The sequence below is a fragment of the Bos taurus genome, chromosome 24, assembly GCF_002263795.3.
Source record: "Bos taurus isolate L1 Dominette 01449 registration number 42190680 breed Hereford chromosome 24, ARS-UCD2.0, whole genome shotgun sequence".
NCBI lineage: Eukaryota > Metazoa > Chordata > Mammalia > Artiodactyla > Bovidae > Bos > Bos taurus.
In genome coordinates, this window is record NC_037351.1 from 14,795,085 (window position 1) to 14,818,169 (window position 23,085).

The following is a 23,085-nucleotide window of genomic DNA, read 5'->3' on the forward strand; positions in this document are numbered from 1 at the left end:
CTACCTGTTTTGTTGAGGTGGGAGATTCACTGACATAGTAAGAAATTCAATAGACAAAGGTAAATCTCTAGACTTGAATGTTTTAAGTCTGATGTTATGAGGGTAGAAATGCTTTGGGAGTTTTTTGTATAGTCAGCTTCATACTGAGATTCCACAGAGTTACTCGTGAAGCCTTAAACAATTATCTGATGAATTTCGGCAACAAACTCTAAAAAGCCTAATAATGAAAAATGAAATAAATAAATACAAGTCTTTCTTCTGCTTCCAGGAACAGGATGTTTTGTTCCTCTTCAATGAATAGTTTCTGTTTGCTTGTTTGTTGAGTGTATCGGCTCCAGTCTGTGGCTGAGTGTATATTTAGACACCAAAGATACTATCTAGTAGAAATGACTGAAAAGTTCAATTAAACAGCCAGTGTGAATTTTTGTCACAAAATTAACTAACAGACCAATTGTATGGGACATTATATAACCACACATAAGGTAATGACATATGTTTGGGAAAATTTTTCAGTTGGAAACTAAGATTGCTGCAAATGCATAATATCATCTATGGGCTTCAAGTCACTGTGGGCTAGCTTATCTCTCCACCCCTGAACCAGGAGTGGCCTGTGCCCATTAGACTTTTAAACTTTGTGTTACTGCATAGAACATTCTCCCAAACTGACTCCTTTCTTTCTCAAAACATTTCATATTTTGGATTTTCTGATGCTACATATGCCTAATTATCCATTTCTCTGGTCATTTTTGCTCAGCCTCTTTCAGTTCCTGATTCTTTTCCTGCGTCTGAATATTGAAGCCCTTTAGTATTAGTCCTGGGCATTTCAGTTCTGCAATTTATCCCCTAGGTGAGCTTATCCTTTGCCATGCTATTAAATGGCATAGATGAGTTCAGGACATGCTACCCCAAAGTGTGGAACTTTGGCATGCTTCATATTTTAAGCTAAAGGAATCTGAGAAACTGCAGGTGCAAGAAGGACTCTTTGACAGCTCCTACATACCCAGAAGGAGGTCGTGAGACCCTGATCTGAGAGGGCCCTCCCTATGCCTGGAGGAAAGGAGCATCCTTGTATTAGAAGATGGAGAGATGTCAAGAGGCATTGGAACAAGCAGATCTTGCAAATTATCTTCAAGATTAATACTAGTCTTAGTTCATAATCTTTTTTTCTGTATATAGGAGAACACAACCTTTTTGTTTATTCACTGAGCCCTCTCCCAGTATCCAGCAGTTCCTGCTACATATTAGTACCTCAATAAGTATGTGCCAAGGCAAGAAATCTAAAAAAGAAGCAAACGTGGATAAACTTTCATAACTAGTGCAATGGATACCTTTGAAGATAGGCTTGAAGAGGATAAATTTTCTTGATGAACTTGGGGCTCTTTAGGCTCTTTTGGTTATGCATATAGCTTGTTTAAAGAACAGCATTGCTTTGGGGATTTGTAGGTGGTTTATACATGTGCTCTTTTTTTGTCAAGCCAAGGACTATCTGCTCGGGATATGAAGAAAACAAAGGTCACCTGAAAATACTATCTTCCCCCAAGATCATAGCACTTTTCCCCTAATGAGTGTAAAATTTTCTGCTGAAAAACATTTAATGTGTCAGTGAAAATATATTTAGTTGACTCTGAAATGAAGATGTTAATCCAAAACCACCTCTCTACGTGACAGAGACAATCTTAATACAGAACTTATGTGGCTGAACACAAATCTGGGGGTGGCGGGTGGAGTCAGCAATTGCTTTCTTGAGAATGAAATGGTACCTGCAACTCAGGGTAGTTGGTCCTAGTGGGATATATCTTGTTCATTTATACAGCCAAGACATTTCTAAGAGCCTAACTCCTCTAATTGGATAGCAAGAAATTATAAGGGCCAGATAACCCTAAAATGTGAAAATAAAAAGCAACAAAGAATAAAACTTAGACTTGGTTCAAACAGAGAAGACTTTAGAATGAGTCAGAAAATTTCAAAAAGTAAACAAGGCAGAAAGATGTTCTACATAGTGGTCTGTATGATGCCACTCATTTTGGTCACCAGTGCCACTCATTTTGGTCATCTTTCTTTGGGTTGCACTGGAGATTTTTTTAGCAAATGTATTCTATTTTGTCTATTTTGTTATGGTGGAAAAGGTATTTTTAATGTAAATGTGAAAGTACTAAATAAAATTTAACTAGAAAAAGAATGCAAAAGAGAACAAAATGAAAGGAATTATGATGCTGTATATATACAGTATATATATATGTATATATATATACATATATATATATATATATACATACTGCTACTGCTACTGCTAAGTCACTTCAGTCATGTCCAACTCTGTGCAACCACAGAGATGGCAGCCCACCTGGCTCCTCAGTCCCCGGGACTCTCCAGGCAAGAACACTGGAGTGGGTTGCCATTTCCTTCTCCAATGCATGAAAGCGAAAAGTGAAAGTGAAGTCACTCAGTCGTGTCAGACTCTTAGTGACCCCATGGACCGCAGCCCACCAGGCTCCTCTGTCCATGGGATTTTCCAAGCAAGAGTACTGGAGTGGGGTGCCATTGCCTTCTCCATATATATATATATATATATATGACATTAAATATTTACTACACTGAGCAAACTTTTCCATATTTAAATTACATTTTTTTGTGTATCAGAATAATATGGGATGCTGAAATAAAAAGGTACAAGGACAGTATTTTTTATTCTGAAAAAATTATGCCGATTTTTTTAAACAGTAGAATGTTTAATTATCAAACACATTCAAAGCCAGTGTTAATATATGATTAATGGATGAGTTTTGACTGGAATCTAGGCCAGACCTTGTTCTCTGAAAGGGGGTTGGTAACTGTGTACAGTGTCCAAGATGTACAAGAAGGGCAGAAAGCACCAAACCAGTGTGTGCACTGCCAGACAGAACATTTCACATCCTCAGTAAAACTGAGTTTAAGAACAAATGCCTGACTGTCTTCTATGTTAAATGCTCTACATTCTAGCGCCAGCTGACCCTGAGTGGAACCCTCAGGGTTTTCCAATCCTATTTCTCACCACACCTTTTTACAAATCATGTTTTCCCACCACTTCCTGAAACTGTACCTTTTCTGGTCTCGCTCTTACCTTTCTTCCTGTCTTGAACACCACCTCCCCACCCCACCCCCCCACAACCCCAGCTATTTATCTGAAGCAAATCCATCTTCTGTGGCCCAGAGGCTAGCTCACATCCTTTTCTTAAAACTACCCTGGTCATTTCATTTAGAGGTAAAATCTTCCTCTTTTGAATATCCATAAAATAATTATATGTACAGTGCAATTGATATTTAATCACATACTGCCTTTTGACAGGTCGTCTTTTGCTATCTTGAATTCATATTTGCAATTTGAACTATTATTTTCATTCATTTTTTACAAAATCAGAATCTAAGTCTTGATGCCAATGTCCATGACTAATATTTACTTTGTAATTTTCACAAAATTCAGTACAGTATTTTGTGAATATCCATTTACGACTGCTAGTTTTCTTTTCTTTTTTTTTGATCCTCCTGTTAAATTTCCTGCATAAAAATCTGGTAAGGAAGATTTTGCTTCAAACTCACCAAACTCTTTAGTGACAGGTAGAGACACATCTGAATTTTACTTTTTAATTTTGAAACTATGTTCTGTTTTTTGTTTCATTTTAATGTCCCTCCACATCCCCTCAAATTTGAGCACTATAGATTTTACTCCTGAGTGAAAACCAGTTGTGGAGCTACAAGGAGGGGAAAGGACTCTAGTGCTGAGAATGGATTAATTCCTTGGCCAGCCGTGGAGACTGCTTAGCAATTTTCAACTTTCCCTTTTTTCCTGGTTGTCTTTATTTGCTTGTGTCACAGAGCTTGGAATCTGATTGGCAGGAGCAGATTTTAGTTTTGCTCCTGTCGTGCACAGTGGGCTCTAGACACAGCAGTGCGTTGAATGCTGACTCTTCAGACAGGTGTGTCTTTTTGTCTCACTTAACAGATGAGAACTTGGGACTTAGGGTGTTAGGTAGGATGTCAGAAGTAAAACTGCAGGATTGGTGTTTTGTTTTAAAATAATATGAAATTTGTTACATACTGAGCAAAAATAAACCCCTCCCTCTAAATAGGGATGTAGAGGACTCCTTTATCTCATTCCAGGTTCCCCCAAGTCTTCCCACCCCAACTTCAGTGAAAACATCATTTCAACCATCCTGTTGTTTTAGGAATATACACATAAGAAGAACAAAAGGTGGAAGTTGGCAAGGCTGTGCATTACATAAGAGACATCCTTGGGACGAGCTGGGGTGATATTAATTCTGAAGCTAAGTGCCCTGGCCATATTTTCTCTTTTTTGATTTTTAAGTCCTCCTATAACTGTTAGGCTCCTTTGATTAGGTAGGTGAACTTGACAAGTGTTGATCATCTGGGTTACAGAAAGGGAGCACGTGAAAGGGTTTGCTGTAATGACAAGAAATTACGGAGCAGCGATATTCAGTGTGATGCAGCACAAAATCCTCTCTGTGAGAACTGAAACTGTGTGTCAAGCCAAGCAGTGTCAGTCTGTGCAAAGCGGTCACTGGCTACTTTAGTGATAACGTTGCTAAGATATGAAACTCCAAACGTACTCTTAGTGTGAAAGTGAGATTTCATATTTGGGGGAAAAAGAAAAAGAAAAAAAGGAAGGAAGAAAGAAAAGAAAAGTCAGGAAAACAGTCAGTCCCTGGTGCTTTTCCCAGGCATTGGAGGCACAGAGATGACATCACCAGCAGCCTATCAGAGCTCTCCAGCTTTGTTCAGGTTCCGAAGCCATGTCATCATCACCGATGTAGCCCAGAAATGAAAATAGCACCATCTCTAAATATACAACAATGAGAGTCAAGCACTGCTTTTTAAAAGATGAGAGAACCAAGAAAAACTCCTTAAATCAGAGTCTTCCTTTCATGAAGTACATATAAACTTAGAATTTGGTTCCTGGAGCCACTAACCTTGGTATTGAATTTAGTCTGCTTGAGACTTTACAAATTGACAGTCAGAGCTAATTAATATACAACTGAGACCACAGCCCAGTCTCTCCAGCTTGCTCTTAAATGTGGAACAGAGGCAGACTGACTCTTCCCTAAAAGGCAGGAGTGGGTGATGACTACAATGTCAAAGGGAGAGTCTGCCTGGTTGGGGACCAACATGGGGATTTGGGGCTCCTCAGCAAGGTGGGTAAGTGGCTGTCATTGTCAATACATTTCACTTAGCTAAAAGCACGGTTTACAGTTGTTGAAGTTTGATTGATTTGTTGATAAACACTAATGTTTTCCAGTTGACAATTTCTCCATGTTAATTTCTTTAATGCTGGCAGACCTGCCTGGCAAGACTCTATAAATAGCATCAGTGTCATCATCCTTTTTAAGTTATTAATGAGCCATCGTGTTTCAAGGGGCTGAGATTTGGGGACAGGTTGTACTTGACTGCAGTTTCTAACATTGATACCTAAGCATTTGCAACTTGCTTGAGATGAAAACATGTTTCTTAAAAAAAAAAAAAAAAATGCAGCACTGGCCAAATACATCCGTAATAAAAGACAGCAGTTTATAATTAGTGACTAATTAAACTTTGGAGAGAGAACTAAACTGCCAAGGCCCTACAGGCAGCATGTCTTTGATTTGGGGGCATTAGTACTGTCCCCACCTCAACTGCAGCTGCCCTTTGCTTTCTTTGCTACTTCTGTCTACACATACCCTGTTATCACTGAGATAAATGAATGCCTGACTCTGGAAATCAGCTTCGGCCCAGTCTGTTCTGTCTGCCAACTGGTGACAGGGGACCAGAGCAGACCTCCAATTAGCAGAGTCCCCCATCAGGCAGCTGGACGCACTGTGTGTTTGCTTGTGGACAGCACACTGAAGCAGCTGAGCCTCTGGCTGAGGTCTCCTGGGCTCAGAAATGTGATTCTAAAGGTAAGACAGACAAATAGACAAGGCAGTGTGATATCTTCTGAGGACATCCTCTCGATCCAGTTCTTCTCACTCCTTTGAGGTGATTAAGATGAACACCAAAAGCATTACACAGTAATGATGGCAGGACTGATTTGCTTCCTGGTGGCAGGACCACTGGGTAGACGCTTTGCTTCCTACTGGACATACATATGAATGGGACATGTGACCAACATGAGTTGTTATTGTAACAACTCAAATATTTCTCTAGTCTTAAATTCTTTCACTGCACATTTTCTATTTAAATGTTTGTCTCCAAATCCTCCTTGTAAGTATTCAATTATTTCCTTCACTTTGAAACACTAACTTATAATACATTTATCTATTTTATTCAAAATTTATTTTGGATTACTAACTCATGAGTAAATACATTACCGTTCTTGTTTCAAAAGTTCCTGTATGTCAGGGACCAGTACTGGTCTTTAGCCTGTTAGGAATCAGGCCACACAGCAGGAAATGAGCAAAGTTTCATCTGCTGCTCCATTGCTCACATTACCTCCTGAACCACCTCCCAACTGTGGAAACATCCCACCCCCATCGTGTAAAATTTGTCTTTCACAAAAGTGGTCTTTGGTGCTGAAAGGTTGGGGACCACTCCTCTATGTGTTTTCAAAATAATTTAATGATTTTTCTTTTTTCCTACCAAACATTCTATATTCAGATCTTTCTTAGGTATCTCAATAACAAGAAATGCAGGGGCTGAGCCTCTGGTGTCTCAATTTCAATATATGTGACCTGACAGCCTGGAAACATGGAAATATAGGGAAAACTGTACACAGTGCATCCACTAAGGAGATTTAGCTCAACTGAACTAAAATGACAAGCTTCCGGTTTCTCTGCTGAGTCTACCTACTTCTCATTCTTTAGCAAGAGAACTCTGCAAAAATAACTTAGAAACAAAAGCAAAACCAATAAAACAATTTTTATAATAATCTATTTATCTGCCATCTAAAGGATATTATAGAAAATTTGGGTTGGTAACTTTCTGTAAAACAACAATTTCCAGTATATAATTATTAGCCAATAAACTAGTGCCGAAAGAACAAATGTCTGCGTTTACCAATCTTAACTAAATCTAGAAGCATTGTAGTATTTCTGAAAATAAAAGTTACTAATTCGTTCACAGTTAGAAAAGGTTTCATAATAATGAAATTTACTTATATATAGGGAGGTAATTTGACATATATAAGGAATACATTTAAATTAGTAGATCTAAAGATCATGTAGCAGGAGGTTTAAATTGAGATATGGTTATAAAACAATAGTAATTAAAAGGAGGAGAATAAGTAGAGAACAGTTGTATTCATTTTTTCTTGAGTGGATTCTGAGGTAGGGGTTAAGGTAACTCCACAGTAAGAACTGCCAGAAGGTCTAAGCATTGAGAGCCTTACTGGGGCAGCTCTCTGTCCTCGCTAAAAAACTAATATGAAAAAGACATACATTCTACTAAGGTTGTTTAAAGAAAAAAATAGAAATATTCTCAGATAGTAGCTGTCCATTCCATCAGTTATTACTACCAGAAAAATTTCCAAAGCAATCTTTGGCAGCTGAAAGGCAATGGTGGTGACAGAGGAAATTGTAGAAAAATAAAGATGAAAGAAATGGTTATATTCACTTAGTCCAGAAAGGCTAACAACATGGTTGCTATATAGGAATTCCATAAAATCACAGAAAAGGTGAGAAAAGAAATGGCATGTTGCCATAATTCAAATAAGAAAGAGCAACACAGGTATTAGACAAAGCATGTGACTACAAATCCAGGTAACTTGCAAAAGCCTAATTTTCTGGACTTTCTTTTTGCTCGTCTTTAAAATAAGAAGTGTATATAGATAATCTATATTAGGAGTGATGGTTTTGATATTGTATCATTTTGTGTTTACCTATATGAGTTGTATGTGTGTGTGTATACATCTGTACATATAGGTATATATAATTGTGTATATAACCACCAAAATTATGCCATAGGTATACATACATATACAAATATGTAATATATTCACGTATATTCGTGTGTGCACATATTTATAAAGAAATACACAGCCAATCTGGTAGAAAATTCACTCTCTGAAATCAAAATACAGCTAACCAGTCATAGCAATCATCTTCCTCTTTATAGCAGTAGTTTTAATATGTCTTATGGCCATCTCCAAAGAAAGTCATCATTTTTACATTCCAGAATATGTTTCTCTGCCTCCAAATTATTTTGAGATTTGACTAAAATATCTTTTCTCAATGTGGAACAATTTGGTTGAGCCAATTGGTGCAAGCAAGAGAAACCCTGTTTAAGGGTGCAATATTCTATCACCTCAGGTTTTGTGACTCAAGGTAACATAGGTGCCACAGGATTTATAAGGCGTGTTAGGGGGAGAGGATAAGGTGTACTGTCAGTAGTAATCTTTCTTGTCCTTAATCTAAGGCCCCCTTAGGCTCAACAGGACCATAGATTGTGTTTTTGGAGGTCCAGTGTTTTCCTTTCTCCTCACTGAAGCACTCTCCAGCAAATTTAAATCAACAGCAATCATGCTCCTGATACTATAGAAAGAAACCTTATTTATATTTTTTTCCTAAAATAGTTAAATTTTAGGGTAAGAAGGGAATATCATTAGGGATTTAAATTTATTTGTTAAAAACACACTCTGGCTGTAGGCTTTGGTCATTACTTGTTCAGACTAGTATCTACACTAGATTTTTTGAAAGAAATGTCATATGAAATTAAAAGATGCTTGCTCCTTGGAAGAAAAGTTATGACCAACCTAGACAGCATATTAAAAAGCAGAGACATTACTTTGCCAGCAAAGGTCCATCTAGTCAAAACTATGGTTTTCCCAGTAGTCATGTATGGATGTGAGAGTTGAACTATAAAGAATTCTAAGTGCCAAAGAATTGATGCTGTTGAACTGTGGTGTTGGAGAAGACTCTTGGGAGTCCCTTGGACAGCAAGGAGATCCAACAAGTCCATCCTAGAGGAAATCAGTCTTGAATATTCATTGGAAGGACTGATGTTAAAGCTGAAACTCCAATACTTTGGCCACCTGATGCAAAGAACTGATTCATCTGAAAAGTCCCTGATACTGGGAAAGATTGAAGGTGGGAGGAGAAGGGGATGACAGAGGATGAGATGGTTGGATGGCATCACTGACTCAACGGACATGCATTTGAGTAGACTCCGGGAGTTGGTGATGGACAGGGAGGCCTGGTCTGCTGCAGTCCATGGGGTCGCAAATAGTCGGACATGACTGAGCAACTAAACTGAATTGAACTGTGTAATAACATATGTGTGTTGACTGTCACCCACACTGGGTCTGCTGTCACAGTGTCCTCTCACCAAGTACAATAACCTTCCGTTTTCTATGTTTCTGGGAGAGCTGGACAGTGGACTCTAACCTAGGCTTCCCTGTCCCTGAAAGCAGGCATGTGCCCTGTCCCCTCCTTGCAGTGGGTGCATCATTCACAGATCCCTCCTTCACTGGTAGAGACAGTTGATTGTCGTCTTAACTCCTCTCACATATGACTTCTCTCACACATGAGCATTTCTTTTCAGTGGTACACAGAGTGGATAACAATGACTAACTCTAAGTTAATAATGACTAACTGTAGATTTGACATACAGAATGAATTAATGGTTGTACCATCATCAAAGAATGACACAGGGTCACCTAACTCCCTGATTCAAACAGAAATATGGCCTATCAGACTGTTTAGTTTGTATCTTATATATATATATATATATATATAGAGAGAGAGAGAGAGAGAGAGAGAAACAGAGAGAGAGACAGAGAAAGAAACAGAGAGAAAGACTTAATTGTTTGAAGAGGGTCAATACTTTCCAGTGAAAAACTGAAAGAGAATTTCAGTTTAAACTTTACTGTACAGAAATTTGGTAAATATCATTTAATTCAAGTTTTATAATATTTGCTATTTAATTTCAATCTAAGTTAACTTGTCTATATTATCATCACTATAAATAAATACTTAAGTATCTATCAGATTAGTGTTTGGGAAGTTACAAATTTTGACAAGACATGCTGTATTTTCAGTTTTGGTGGTATTCTATTATGAAACAAAGATAAAGTCTCCAGAAATGTTACCTAAATCTAGGAAAAGATTCATGATGAGTTTAGAATAATTAGTCAATTTCAATTGATTGTTTTAGCTTTTAAGCCATTCACACAGTCTGTGTCATCTCACTGAGAATACTTCCTATACCATTTTTTACTGTTAAACAATTGTTTCATGTATATGGGTCTTGTTTAATGTGATTGTTAATGCCTCTTGGATAGGAACTGTCTTCTTACTACTCATCACCAAAAAACTAAGATCATGGCATCTGATCCAATCACTTCCTGGCAAATAGAACGGGAAAAAGTGGAAGCAGTGACAGATTTTCTTTTCTTGGGCTCTAAAATCACTGTGGTCAGTGGCTGCAGTCATGAAATTAAAAGACTATTCCTTCTTGGAAGGAAAGCTATGGCAAACTTAGACAGCATATTAAAAAGCAGAGACATCACTTTGCCAACAAAGGTCTGCATAGCCAAAGGTATGATTTTTCCAGTAGTCATGTATGGATGTGAGAATTGGACCATAAAGTTGGTGATGCTTTCAAACTGTGGTTGCTAGAGAAGACTCTTGACAGTCCCTTGGACAGCAAGGAGATTAAACCAGTCAATCCTAAAGGAATTCACCCCTGAATATTCATTGGAAGGATTGATGCTGAAGCAGAAGCTCTGATACTTTGGTCACATGATGCAAAGAGCCAACTCATTGGATAAGACCCTGATACTGAGAAAGATTGAAGCAAAAAGGAGAAGGGAGTGATAGAGGATGAGATGGCATCATCCACTCAATGGGCATGAATTTGAGCAAACTCTGGGAGATAGTGAAAGACGGAAGCCTGGCGTGCTCCAGTTCATGGGGTTGCAAAGAATCCAATATGACTTAGCAGTGGAGCAACAACAACAAAATCATGCACTACCCTTTCCAATTCATGACCATCATGATTAATCTGTCTTCTAAACTGTAAGACTTACTGCTTCAAGTGCTCTCTGACTAATTAATCACATACTATTTGCATTGTTCATACTGTATTTCTTGTATTATTATCTAACTTTTTATGCCTACCTATTATCTTCCCACCTAAGAAAGGTGTGGAGAAAGTAATTTTAAAAGGCTAATTCAGTTTAGTGCACTGAAGTCTGTACAATGCTTGTGTTGGTGATGTACTGTTTGGTTGAACCAATGTGGCAGTATCACCCATAAATAGAATTGCTTATAATTCTTCATAATTGGGAGTATCTTTAATTAAGATAGCCTTGCAATTTGATTTTTAAATGTGGAAAATGCTGAGATTGATGGAGAAAAAACAGAGTGATGTTTATCTAACAAAGAATTTCAAAATTATGAATGGCAATTTAGGAATATACGTAAAGGAGAAAATCCAGCCAGGACTTAGTATTTTGAAGAAAGCTGGGAAAATGAGGCCTAAGTAACTGGGAAATGCTCAATGTGGTTTTCTAGGGCATTGTAGATCTACCACAATCCTTAAAAGGGGTTTGTTTCCCAATCTTTCAATGTAGAAAATTTTTAAAAAGGGAGAAAAACAAATTATAGTCTGGAAAAAAGCTAAGGTTTCTGACCCAATACATCAGTTGTCATCTATTTATGAAGACTATAGCATATAGGTAAGAATTGGTAAGAGGAGTAAACACGTCAAGAAAATACCTGCAGTAGCAGCTAAGTATGAGGCAGTTTGGGACAAGGCCCCAGGAATATGATTTCTGATTGACAAGTAAGGCCTAATGGGAGAATTATTACAGACAAAACATGCAGATAAATCAAGGGTTTTGAATTATTTAATCATTATCAATTTTTTTGTGCATAGGACACATGTACGAATCAATTAGTAAATTATTTTAAAAAGTACAATAATGTGCTTTAATATTTATAATGATTATTTGCCCTATGATATGTGCTGATCCTTGAGCCCACATTATAAATGTGCTTTGCTTCAGCCCTTAATGATTGCTGTAAGCCTTCATTCTCACACCAGGGCCACACACTGGGCATCACATGAAAGGAGCTCTCTGGCTCTCTCTTGCTGTTCACAGACTTAGCTCTGAACCATTGGTCTTGACCCAATTTTTGTGTGTGTGAGTGCTGTATTCCAGCCTGCCTTTGATCATCTCAGTTCTCACTGCTCATTCTCTCCTTTCTAGCATCACCTTGCCTCACCCTTTATTCTTGATGTGTTGCGCTACCATTCCCAGTTGCCACCCCAGTGACGCTAACTCCACTGCCATGAGTAAATGCTCCTCCTCTTATGATTAGATCCTGGAACCCCTTGGATTAGTACTGTTCCCTTCAGTCTCCTCTAACTTCTCCTGTGCCCTTCAGATAGCACACCCACTTGGTTTATCTCAGCTTAAAAATAAGGCGCTAGAAATGTTGTTAAATCACATATATCTCTCCATTTCCCTGGGATGAAGGACCACACCCTATTAGTACTTATATGTACTATAGTGCATATCAAAAGGTTGAAGAGCCTGAGGCATGTTAAGAGCCTGAGACATGTTTCATAACTTACTTTTAAATGAAACAAACCTCAAAAATACAGGGGCAAATAAGGTTGTAGAAATGGAAATTCAGTGAAAAAGTCAACTTATGATTTTTCAGTTTCTCATCTCTATAGGCTGTTTGTTAATTATTTGTAACCTGGCTTTTAGATGTGAGAATGACTTGGTCACAGTATGCAATGAAATAAACAGAAAAAGTAACCAGAAGAACTATACAAAAATATCTTAATAAGCCAGATAACCACTATGGTGTGATCACTCACCTAGAGCCAGCCATCCTACAGCGTGAAGTCAAGTGGACTGTAGGAAGCATCACTATGAACGAAGCTAGTGGAGGTGATGGAATTCCAGCTGAATGATTTCAAATCCTAAAATATGATGCTATTAAAGTGCTACCCTCAATATGCCAGCAAATTTGGAAAACTCAGCAGTAACCACAGGACTGTAAAAAGTCAGTTTTCATTCCAGTCCCAAAGAAAGCCAATGCCAAAGAATGTTTAAACTACTGCACAATTGCACTCACACACGAGCAAAGTAATGCTCAAAAATTTCCAAGCTAGGCTTCAACAGAACAGAGAATTTCCAGATGTTCAAGTTGGATTTAGAAAGTCAGAGGAACCAGAGATCAAATTGCCAACATCCTTTGGATCATATAAAACGCAATAAATTCCAGAAAAACATCTATTCTTCTTCACTGACTACTCTAAAGTCTTTGTGTGGATCACAACAAACTGTGGAAAATTCTTAGAGATGAGACTATCAGATCAATTTACCTGCCTCCTGAGCAACCTGTATGCAGGTCAAGAAGCAACAGAACACGTGTACACCCTTGGCAGATTCATGTTGATGTATGGCAAAACCAATTCAATATTTTAGCCTCCAATTAAAATAAATAAATTTAAATTAAAAAAAAAAAAAAGAACTGGACATGGAACAACAGACTGATTCCAAATTGGGAAAGGAGTACGTAAAGGCTCTATATTGTCACCTTGCTTATTTAACTTATACAGAGTACATCATGAAATATGATGGACTGGATGAAGCACAAGCTGGAATCAAAATTGCAGGGAGAAATATAAATAACATCAGATATGCAGATGACACCACCCTTATGGCAGAAAGCAAGGAGGAACTGAAGAGCCTCTTGATGAAAGTGAAAGAGGAGAGTGAAAAAACTGACTTAAAATCAGCATTCAAAAAGCTAAGATCATGGCGTCCAGTCCCATCACTTCACAGCAAATAGATGAAGAAACAATGGAAACAGTAACAGACTATTTTCTTGGGCTCCAAAATCACTGCAGATGGTGACTGCAGCCATGAAATTAAAAGACGCTTGCTCTTTGGGAGAAAACCTTTGACAAACCTAGACAACATATTAAAAGGCAGAAACATTACTTTGCTGACAAAAGTCCATACAAAGTTATGGTTTTTCCAGTAGTCATGTATGGATGTGAGAGTTGGACCATAAAGAAAGTTAAGCACAGAAGAATTGATGCTTTTGAACTGTCGTGTTGGAGAAGACCCTTGAGAGTCCCTTGGATGGCAAGGAGATCAAACTATCGGAGTTTCAGCTTCAACATCAGTCCTTCCAATGGAAACCCAGGACTGATCTCCTTTAGGATGGACTGGCTGGATCTCCTTGCCATCCAAGGGACTCTCAAGAGGCTTCTCCAATACCATAGTTCAAAAGCATCAGTTCTTCAGTGCTCAGCTTTCTTTATAGTCCAGTTCTCACATCCATACATGACTACTGGGAAAACCATAGCCTTGACTAGATGGACCTTTGTTGGCAAAGTAATGTCTCTGCTTTTTAATATGCTGTCTAGGTTGGTCATAACTTTCCTTCCAAGGAGCAAGCGTCTTTTAATTTCATAGCTGCAACCACCATCTCCAGTGATTTTGGAGCCCCCAAAAATAAAGTCTGCCACTGTTTCCACTGTTTCCCCATCTATTTGCCATAAAGTGATGGGACCTGATGCCACAATCTTCGTTTTCTGAATGTTGAGCTTTAAGCCAAGTTTTTCACTCTCCTCTTTCACTTTCAACAAGAAGCTCTTTAGTTCTTCTTCACTTTCTGCAATAAGGGTAGTATCATCTGCAAATCTGAGGTTGTTGATATTTCTCCCGGCAATCTTGATTCCAGCTTATGCTTCTTCCAGCCCAGCATTTCTCATGATGTACTCTGCATATAAGTTAAGTAGGCAGGGTGACAATATACAGCCTTGACGTACTCCTTTTCCTATTTGGAACCAGTCTGTTGTTCCATGTCCAGTTCTAACTCTTGCTTCTTGACCTGCATATAGGTTTCTCAAGAGGCAGGTCTGGTGGTCTGGTATTCCCATCTCTTTCAGAATTTTCCACACTTTATTGTGACCCACACAGTCAAAGGCTTTGGCATAGTCAATAAAGCAGAAATAGATGTTTTTCTGGAACTCTCTTGCTTTTTCCATGATCCAGTGGATGTTGACAATTTGATCTCTGATTCCTCTGCCTTTTCTAAAACCAGCTTGAACATCTGGAAGTTCATGGTTCATGTATTGCTGAAACCTGGCTTGGAGAATTTTGAGCATTACTTTACTAGCGTGTGAGATGAGTGCAATTGTGTGGTAGTTTGAGCATTCTTTGGCATTGCCTTTCTTTGGGATTGGAAGGAAAACTGACCTTTTCCAGTCCTCTGGCCACTGCTGGTTTTCAAATTTTGCTGACATATAGATTGCAGCACTTTCATAGCATCATTTTTTAGGATTTGAAATAGTTCTACTGGAATTCCACACCTCCACTAGCTTTCTTTGTAGTGATGCTTCCTAAGGCCCACTTGACTTCACATACCTGGATGTCTGCCTGTAGGTGAGTGACCACACCATCGTGATTATCTGGGTCATGAAGTTCTTTTTTGTACAGTTCATAGTAAGGGGTAAGTAAATACTTAAGAAATAAATGGGGATCAAAAACATTATTTATATGGAATGTGTTTCAGTCAGTTTGATCATTTTGTCACAATTCATATTTGACTTGCATATATTCACTCTAATCCAAATAAATTCAGTGAGAACACATGTGTAACCCAATAATATTATCTCACCATAGATTTTTTTATTTAATCTTCTTCCTAAGTGTAAACTTGCCCATATTTTAAATGACTCCATAGCTTCAGATATGGAAAAATATCTATGGGGAAAAATGGCTGCAAATACTGCAAAACATAAGGTGCCCATATGGGCCCTAGAGTTCATGCCAGGATCTTCTGGTGAGAGGTATATAGGGCCAGAGGATGCAAATAGGAATAGTTCTTGAACTGTAACTCATAGGTTAAAGCAAATATTCATCCTCCCAGAGGTTGTCTTTTCTCTAAAACTTATCATTGTTTCCCAAAGGATTTGATAAAAGTATCTCTACCTCATAGTTCTACATCACAGCAAAGAGCTACTGGAGAACTCGGAATGCTTAGGCTAAGGGGCTCTAGGGAACCCTTAGCCTATTGATCCCCTCTGGAAACTGTGCCCATTTGATCACTGGACCCAGAATGTCACACTCTACTGGAATGTTCCCCTGTGTCCTTGATATTGTCAGTCTTTTGTGACACCTAAAGTTCTCAGACTTGGAAACAGGTGAGATTTTGAGTGTGTGTGTGTGTGTGTGTGTGTGTGTGTGTGTGTGTGTGCTTAGTCACTCAGTCATGTCCGACTCTGTGCAACCCCCTGGCCTGTAGCCTGCCAGGCTTTTCTGTCCATGGGATTTTCCAGGACAAAATACTGGAGTGAATGGCCATTTCCTACTAGAAGAGATCTCCCTGATCCAGGGACTGAACCCTTATCTCTTGGATGTCCTGCATTAGCAGATTGATTCTTTACCACTGTGGCACCTGGGACTGAGGTCAAATGAGGATTGGCTATGAATCAGGGCAAGTGCCCCTCCAATCTAAGTTTAACAGGGTACATTTTGCAAACTTTACTTTGCTTCTGCTTCCACGTTTTATAGTCTAAAACTGTGTTCCACATTCACTGATCCTCAAAGGAGCAGTTCAGGTGTTTAAAAGCCTTGTGGAAGAGCCTTCCTGAGAACTGGGATTTGCCCATCTAAGAGAAAGAAGAGACAGAACTATATTAGCATAATGTCTCCTCTTCCTCCCCCACCTTACACCCATGGAAAATCAGTGCTTGTCTAGAGGGAAGCCAAATAAAGGACGAACATCTGAAGTGGGAGAAAAAGGCAACTTTGTACCGCATTAGCTCAGGTGAATGGGAGCAGAATGAGAGCTGTAGTCTAGGGGAAAGTCAGAAATGAGGTTTTCTTTTCCTAAAACAGAAAGGGATGACAATTACTGTGGACCTGGTTGGCAGACTTGCTTTGAGATTCTAATTCATACAGAGCTTCCCTCCTTACCCTGAAGGCTTGGTGGGGAAACAGGATTGTTGCTAGAGGGGAAATCAGAGTCCTATTTCCTTAATCCTCCCAGGGCCACTCCCTATGGAACTTTTTAATTCTGGATTTGCTTGAGGCATTTCACCCCACTAGTACACAGCCTGGGGCACAGCTCTACTGATAAGCTTTGGGCAGTGGACTGGAGTGGGAGGAAGATTCCCCATAGGAATGAGGGGAGGCAGAAATAAGAACTTTTCTGCCTTCTAGGGCACTGTGGAAATCCATTTTAAGAGATCTGGATGGGCCTTTTCTGATACAGCAGCCTAAATTCATTAAGAAATAAGGGTAGAGTTTGGAAGAAAATCTAACAGGGTACATTGCACCCTGTTAACCCCCTACCCTCCTATGGAATGATTGGCTTTGCCTCTATCCTGCCAAGTTCAGTATGGAGGTTCCTAATTTTCTACGAGGCCATAGACTCCTTTGAGAGTATGTGCAAAACTCTGCATTTTTGAGGGGGAAGGCAAAGGATAAGAGAATCAAAAGCACAGAAAATTTTATACATTTGTCGTTGTTGTTCTTCAGTCTTTCAGTAGTATCTGACTCTTTGCTACCCCATGGACTGCAGCACGCCACACTTCCTTGTCCTTCACTATCACCTGGAATTGGCTCAAACTCATGCCCATTGAGTCAGTGATGCCCTCCAACCATCTCATCCTCTGTTGTCTCCTTCTCCTTCTGCCTTCAATCTTTCCCAGCATCAGGGTCTTTTCCAGTGAGTCAGCTCTTTGTATCAGGTGGCCAAAGTATTGGAATTTCAGCTTTAGCATCAGTCCTTCTAATGAATATTCAGGGTTGATTTCATTTAGGATTGACTGGTTGGATCTCCTTGTAGTCAAGGAACTCTCAGAAGTCTTCTCCAACACCACAGTTCAAAAGCATCAATACTTTAACGCAGCCTTCTTTGTTATACTTTTTTTGTATAGTATTCAGCTTTAATGCATTAATAAGATCTTTGAAACCATTCTTCAGTATCCTAAAGATTCTTGAGTGGGAGGTTATAACCTGCCCTAGACATGCACATCTTCCCTAGTGGCTCAGATGGTAAAGTCTATATGCAATTGGGAGACCCAAGTTCAAACCCTGGGTTGGGAAGATCCCTTGGAGAAGAAAAATAGCAATCCATTCCAGTATTCTTGCCTGGAAAATTCCATGGATGGAGAAGCCTGGTGGGCAACATTTCATGGGGTCACAAAGGGTTGGACACGACTGAGCAATGAACACACAAATAACACAGACATACACAAACCAGTTGATAGTGGATAAATGTTTAAAAGATACTTAGTCAGTATGAGTCTCAGTTTGAATAAAAGGAGAAAAGGTTACTCTGCTACATGGTACCTCAAAGAATATTTGGGGTAAAGTGAGGGAGGCAACGCTGCTGCTGCTAAGTCGCTTCAGTCGTGTCCGACTCTGTGCAACCCCATAGACGGCAGCCCAACAGGCTCCCCGTCCCTGGGATTCTCCAGGCAAGAATACTGGAGTGGGTTGCCACTTCCTTCTCCAATGCATGAAGGTGAAAAGTGAAAGTGAAGTCGCTCAGTGGAGTCTGACTCTTAGCGACCCCATGGACTGCAGCCCACCAGGCTCCTCTGTCCATGGGATTTTCCAGGCAAGAGTACTGGAGTGGGGTGCCATCGCCTTCTCCGAGGGAGGCAATGCCAATGGACAAATTAGATAATAAAATAAAACAATATAAATGACTAAGTACTGAGGGTAGCACAACACATATGTGCAGAGAAAGGACACCTCAACTAGGCAGGGAAGACAGGGACTTCAACACTGCCCTAGTGCAGGTAGGGTTTTAAGAGAATAGACAAGAACATGAAAATTGTGGGGGGTAGGGGGGTGGGGAGAAGATATGAAAAATTCTAAAGTCAGAATAAAGCAGCCTGTAGAATACTTCTAACTAAATTAATTAGTAGACACTATAGGATAGTGGCAAATAATTTGACAAAGGAGAGTGATTTCTGAGAAATTCTTATTGTTTTGTTGAACTGATTGCATAGAACTCTGAAAGCTACCCTGTGAATCTTGAACTGTATCTAAAGGATATGGGATAACTATTTCAGTATTCCTAAAAGGACCCTCCCACAATTTAATCTACTGTATAAGTCATTACCAGTGGATGATCACAAATCTAGGTCAAGGGAAATTTAAAAAAAAAAAAAAAAAAGCCTACTAATCAGGAATAAAACCATGTCTCATTTAAGTCAGGAGCCATAGATATTTGAAAACCTCAAGCAAGGGTATTCAACATATTGCTTGTGCTTAAAATGATTAATTGGTAATGATATTAATAAGTAAGGTTGTCAGTCTAAAAGCATCCATGGAGAACTCCCACTGGAATGAAAGCTACATTCTGTAGCCTCACAATTGGGATGAAAATTGGACTCAATAATAGCAGAGGAAAGGAGAAATTAAATGTTACAAGCCTGATAGAAATGAGAGGGCATAGGCAATGAGAGTTGAAGAGCAAAAGGAAATTTAATAAGGGTAATGTAATAAGCTCTCTTGTCTGGCAGACACTGAAGGAGATGACTCTCCCACCCAAAGGAGAAAGGATGACAGGGATGTCTAGAGAGAGTGATTATTCAGGGGAAGTTCGGAATATGTCCTGGATGAGCTAGCTACAATAGCAAAAGTTACCAGGGCTAGGATACTGATGACTCTCACTGATACAAATCGCCCAGCATCCAGTCCACATGCACTGTATCTGTACCTCTTGCACAACATATTTTATTATGAACTCTGATGAGCAGCCTGGTCTTTATCTGTGTTCTACCCACATCACTGGTCAATAAAAGAATTACCTTATCTCCTCGCACATGTCTATTATTACACACTTTGTGTGTATGTGGTCACTGTCGTGTCCCACTCTTGTGACACATGGACTGTAGCCCTCCAGGTTCCTCTGTCCATGGGATTTCCCAAACAAGGATACTGGAGTGGGTTGATATTTCCTTCTCCAGTGGATCTTCCTAACCCAGGGATCAAACCCACATCTGCTTCTTGGCAGGTGGATTCTTTAACACTGAGCCACCTGGGAAGCCTAATACAATACAGTTGCATACTTTAGGGAAAAACATTTTTATTCTAGCCTTTTGCTCTTTACAGTAGCTCTGTGAGTGAAAGTGACTCACTTGTGTCTGACTCTTTGCAACCCCATGGCCTATACAGTCCATGGAATTCTCCAGGTCAGAATACTGGAGTTGGTAGACTTTCCCTTCCCCAGGGGATCTTCCCAACCCAGGGGTCAAACCCAAGTGTTCTGCATTGCAGGTGGATTCTTTACCAGCTGAGCCACAAGGGAAGCCCAATAACTCTAGGAAGGTGTTAAATGAGGAATTATTATCTACATTATATTGTTGTGGAAATTGAAGTACAATACGGTAAGTGGATTTTCCAAGGTTAATTATGATGCAGGAACTTGAGGATCCTGGTTCAGAGTTCTGCTTACATACCTGTTTCTTCTGAATAGCAAGGAGAACAGTAAAAATTCTTTCTCTTCATGTTCTCAGTACAGGTCAGAGAGCAGGACTTTGTGCTGGTAGTGATATAGAATAAAGTACTGTCACTGAAAAATCTGATTCTGGCATACAGATTTACAGAGAGACATTTTGCATAACAAAGTCATTCTCATATCCCAGGGGGAATGGTCTACATAATAGCATTTTGTTGATCTGGTCACAACAAATAATCTACAATTAATAATATAATGCTTTCTCTCTTGACTGTTCATAAAACATGCTGTCAATTATTGCTTTTTAAAAAAGCAATCAATGGAAGTGTGTGTTTTGTTAGAACTGTAGGTGAGAAAGCAAGATCTCCAGCTCTGTACCAGCCCAGCTCTTCCAAATTTAGCTTCTGTTCTCAGGCATTGCTGGTCAACTTTCTGAAATCTTTTCCAGCTTTCACCCATCACGACTCAACTGCCACTCTACCAGAAAAATAAAACGCTATATAAACCCTTGTTATGACAAACAAATGATCTCAGAAGTGTGAAGGGCACATGGAATTAACTATGTCAAATTATATCTTTTCATTTCTGAAGTCACTTGAGAACATGAATACTCCATAAATGTTTGATGGATTTTGTTTTGTTTTGTTAACTCATGTCAAGAGTGAATATAGTTTACAGATTAAAAAAAAATAGTCATTATGAGAAAATAATGAGTCATTATGAAACTAAATAATTTTCATTTTTTACATTATTTTCTATATAATGAAGTAGTATCTCTTTCCCTGGTACTCAGATTTGAAACATATTTACTAAGAATTAGAAAATACACAGTTAAATCTATCCTCTTGCATATCGAGGAAAACTTTTAGAACAAATAAAAGATTAATAACAAATCTTATTAATTTTCCTTTTTAATCTTCTTTTTCCAAAGTGTTTTACTTCTTTGACCTCTGTCTTGTACAACCATATATATAATATGTAAATATATGTATATTATATGCATATATTGGGTTGGCAAAAAAGTTCCTTCTGTTTTTAAGTAAAAATAAAAGAACTTTATTAGCAACATATTCACAATTTTGTTCCACTACCTTCTGCCATTTTTCATGCAACTTCATAATCCCATCTTCCCAAAATTTTTATCCTTTTGAGCAAAGAACTGTTCTAGGTACCTTTTATAGTCTTCCAGGGAATGGACATTTTTACCATTAAGAGAATACATGGAAATCTGAAGTGCAATGTCTGGTGAATATAGCGTATGAATCAGAACTTCTCAGTCAATCTGTACTAGCTTCTGCTTAGTCATCAAAGAAACATGAGGTCTTATGTTATACTAATGGAAGATTATGCATTTCTGTTGACTAATTCCGGACACCTTTCATTGAGTACTGTTATCAGTTTGTCTTATTGGGAGCAGTACTTGTTGGAATTAATTGTTTGGTTTTCAAGAAGGAGCTCGTAATAGAGGGCTCCCTTCCAACCCCACCATATATTCAACATCACTTTCTCTGGATGGAGACTAGCCTTTGGTGTGGTTGGTGGTGGTTCATTTCACTTCTCCACAACTACTTTCATTCCACATTATTGTACAGTATCCAGAGTACATCATGAGAAACGCTGAACTGGAAGAAACACAAGGTGGAATCAAGATTGCTGGAAGAAATATCAATAACCTCAGATATGCAGATGACACCACCCTTATGGCAGAAAGTGAAGAGGAACTCAAAAGCCTCTTGATGAAAGTGAAAGTGGAGAGTGAAAAAGTTGGCTTAAAGATCAACATTCAGAAAACGAAGATCATGGCATCTGGTCCCACCACTTCATGGGAAATAGATGGGGAAACAGTGGAAACAGTGTCAGACTTTATTTTTCTGGGCTCCAAAATCACTGCAGATGGTGACTGCAGCCATGAAATTAAAAGACGCTTACTCCTTGAAAGGAAAGTTATGATCAACCTAGATAGCATATTCAAAAGCAGAGACATTACCTTGCCAACAAAGATTCATCTAGTCAAGGCTATGGTTTTTCCAGTGGTCATTTATGGATGTGAGAGTTGGACTGTGAAGAAGGCTGAGCACCAAAGACTTGATGCTTTTGAACTGTGGTGTTGGAGAAGACTCTTGAGAGTCCCTTGGACTGCAAGGAGATCCAACCAGTCCATTCTGAAGGAGATCAGCCCTGGGATTTCTTTGGAAGGAATGATGCTAAAGCTGAAACTCCAGTACTTTGTCCACCTCATGCGAAGAGTTGACTCATTGGAGAAGACTCTGATGCTGGGAAGGATTGGGGACAGGAGGAGAAGGGGACGACAGAGGATGAGATGGCTGGATGGCATCACTGACTTGATGGATGTGAGTCTGAGTGAACTCCGGGAGTTGGTGATGGACAGGGAGGCCTGGCGTGCTGCGATTCATGGGGTCACAAAGAGTTGGACACGACTGAGCGACTGAAATGAACTGAACTGATCCACTTTTCATCACCCATTACAATTAGTTTTAAAAGTGAAACATTTTCATTATGTTTGAATAGAAAAACACAGGTGGAAATGTGGTTAAGAATTTTTTTTCTACTTATTTGGAACCCAAACATCAAGGCAATTAACATAACCAAGCTGGTTCAAATGATTTTCACTGCTTGATTTGGATATTTTCAGTATGTTGGCTATCTC